Source organism: Spermophilus citellus, assembly GCF_964194105.1.
Source record: "Spermophilus citellus genome assembly, chromosome: 3".
Taxonomy (NCBI): Eukaryota; Metazoa; Chordata; class Mammalia; order Rodentia; family Sciuridae; genus Spermophilus; species Spermophilus citellus.
Genome location: NC_138184.1, coordinates 124,724,640 through 124,728,155, shown reverse-complemented (window position 1 = coordinate 124,728,155; position 3,516 = coordinate 124,724,640).

The window sequence follows — 3,516 nt, the reverse complement described above, 5'->3', positions numbered from 1 at the left end:
ATAGGTTGTTACAGCCTCTTTTAGCTGCTTCACTGTTTTGAAATTTAAAGCATGGTGAATTTGCTGCCCTCCTGCCTCAAATACAGGGCATGTTAATACTTGAGATCAGGATTAGCATGGCCCCTGCGCAAGGATGACGCGCAAATTTGTGAAGCGTTCCATATTTTTAATTGGAACGATACAGAAAAGATCCATTCTTTATAGGACATATCAGGGCACATACAGGATTGCCTGGAGCCCTTAGTTTGGGCAATGATTTAGCAGATAAAACTACACATTACATACATATTTTCTCTACACTAGAAGAAGCTATAAATTTTCATAAAAGGTTCCATGTCAATGCTAATACTTTAAAAAAGTGTTTTAAAATAACTAAGGAACAAGCTAGACAAATAATAAAACAATGTCAAAATTGTGTGAACTTTTTACCACAAGTTAATCTTGGAGTCAATCCTAGAGGATTGATACCTAACCATATTTGGCAGATGGACGTCACATACTTGCCAGAATTTGGAAAATTAAAATATTTGCACGTTACATTTGATACTTCTTCTGGATTTTTGATGGGCTCCCTTCATGCCGGAGAAAAAACTAAAGATGTTATAGCTCATTGCTTACAAAATTTTGCCACTATGGGCGTTCCAAAACAGTTAAAAACAGATAATGCCTCTGGTTATACTTCTACCTGTTTTAAAAAATTTTGCTCAACATTTGGCATTACTCATATAACAGGAATCCCATACAATCCACAGGGACAAGGCATAGTTGAAAGAGCTCATCAAACTATTGAAATGTACTTATTAGAGCAAAAAGCAGGAATTGGGAAGGGGTATATATTCCCCAAAGATAAACTTAAAATAACCCTTTTTACTCTAAACTTTTAAAATTTGGATTCTTCAGGGCTTAGTGCTGCAGAAAGGCTTATATGTCCAAAAAATGTACATAAGCCCAGGGTACTTTGGAAGGATATTTTAACAGGACAATGGAAAGGTCCTGACCCAGTAATTGTCTGGAGTCGGGGGTCTGTTTGTGTGTTTCCACAGGGAGAACAGCAGCTGATTTGGATTCCAGAGAGATTAACTAAGGTCCTGACCCAGTGATTGTCTGGAGTTGGGGGTCTGTTTATGTGTTTCCACAGGGAGAACAGCAGCCAATTTGGATTCCAGAAAGATTAACTAAAGCAATTTCTACAGACCAAAAAGAAGATGATTTGGCTCAAATCCATAACAACTGATATCCAAAACTCCAGTTTGGCTATTCTTACATCTGGCTGAACCAGGATGCTTTTTTCAATATCTATTTTATTATTGCCCTTTGCCATATCATGAAGTTCTATTTTGTTTTTTGAGCTCATACAGACCTAGGTTAATGTTTTGCTGATCAGTTCTATTTTTTTGACTATAGAGTTTTTAAACATTACAATGGAGATTTCACCTGTAAAAAGTTATAAGGCCTTTACTATTATGTTATGTGTTGTATGTATTATATTATGTGTGCACACTTGTGTTCTGTGTTATATGTTTGAATGTACATACGTCCATATATCATATATGATGAGCGCTCATGAAAAAATGGATCCAAATTTTTTTTTATTCATGTGATTTAAATGGTTTAATTTAAATTGGGTCAACAACTTTTGAGGATTGTTTTAATATGTGAACAAAAAGGAGGTTAACAGATCTGTTTGTTTACTTTCACCTTTCCTTTTCATTATATTTAATAATTCTCTTCAAGATAATGTAAATTGTTAAGAAAATTGTTTTCTTTTAGTGCCTTCTGGAATGTTACATAATTTTTTCTTTAGCCATTATTGCCAGAATTCCTATCTTCATCCCAGTGCTGGTGAAGAGAAAGATAAAACCAATCTACAGCTTCTGCAATAGCCATCACTGAACTGCTTGCAGAACTTGCCTGGACTATGTATCACTTATATGCATTGTGAACTATCTGTTGGTGCAGCGACTTGTGGTAGTGTTGGGGTATTTTTGCTGATGATGTCATCGGTGGTACAATTTTTCCAAAAGGAGCCGTCAATTGGCTTGGTGTATCTTCCTCCCTTCTGCTTGTCATGGTCGTTCAGATAAAATTTTGGGGCCAACAGAGGTGAGGCAAAGAACCTCACCCCCGCCCCCCGCAGGTACAAAGACCTATCCACAGGTGTGGCTGTATACTGGACTGGTAGTCAGTGACAGGTAAGATCCAATTGCAATGGTACCAACCTAAGACAGGAGGCTGATGCCTTGAGGTCAGCTCATCTGATAACGGGTAAAGACCATATGTACTATTGGACAACCTAAGGCAGGCACGGTCCCTAAGCCACATGCTTATTGTTTAAACAGAGAGGGGGAGATGTTGAGAGCCACAGCCGAAGGGGCCCCAGCAAACTTTCAGACTGCCAGCTGATGATTGGCTCACAGCGGCCCCAGCAACTTCTAGCTGATTGGCTCCTCTGCGGTGATGCTCATTGGGCTGTTTCCCTGCCCTTTCATACCATGAAGCTGCTTATTGGGGGACTTCTTTGGCTCTGCCCATGCGATCCAGCCAATCATCCTCAAGAGCAGGAGGATTGTGGGAGGTGGTGAGGCTTGTGTTGGGGTGAGAGGCTTGTGGGAAGCCGGTGGTGGCAGTGGGGCTCTGAAGGTTTTTCCTGAGGAGCTGTTTTGTTTGGCAGTTTGTGGTTCTAAAAATAAAGTTCGTTTCTTTTGACAAGTGGCTCCTGAATTGTGCCCAGCCAGACTGCGACACATGGGAATGGGAAAGACTCTAGAATGAACCAGACATAATTTTCCTACATTCGTATATGAATGCAAGACCAGTGTAACTTTACATCATGTATAACTACAAGAATGGAAATTTATACTCCATATATGTATGATATGTCAAAATACATTCTAGTGTCATGTATAACTAAAAAGAAGAAATTTAAAAAAATTAAAAAGAAATTTCATGCAAACGCAAATTGAATTACAGTCCACAATGTAATTGACTTTTGTTCTTCAAAAGTGTCAAAGGAATGAAAAATAGGAGACACCAAGAAACAGTAGTTACATGAAATGGCTAAAGATGTGTTTCCAACAGATCCTTCTGATTGTCATGTATTGGGAAAATGGGTGAAATTTGGATGTGACCTCGTAGATGGTAATGATGCCTCACTGTAATTTCCTGATTTTGATATCCATAACTGTGGTTATATAGAAAAATGTTTTGTATGACATATACACTAATACATTTGGGAATTACTCCCAGATGGCTCAGGAAAAAAAAATATATTTATTGTTCCTAAAACTTATTTTGTGTGATGAATTTCAGAACATTTCAAAATATGTTTTTTGAAAATTTTAAAAATTTATTTTAGGACTCTGAATAAATTATTATACATTCTGAACATTTTCCTGTGTTCAGAGAGAAGGACATGCCATTGACCTTTATTATACAATAGGTTAGAAGTGCAATAATAAACAGATAATAAACAGGTCTTTAAGAAATCTAACAAAATTAGGAAATCTCCAATAACCT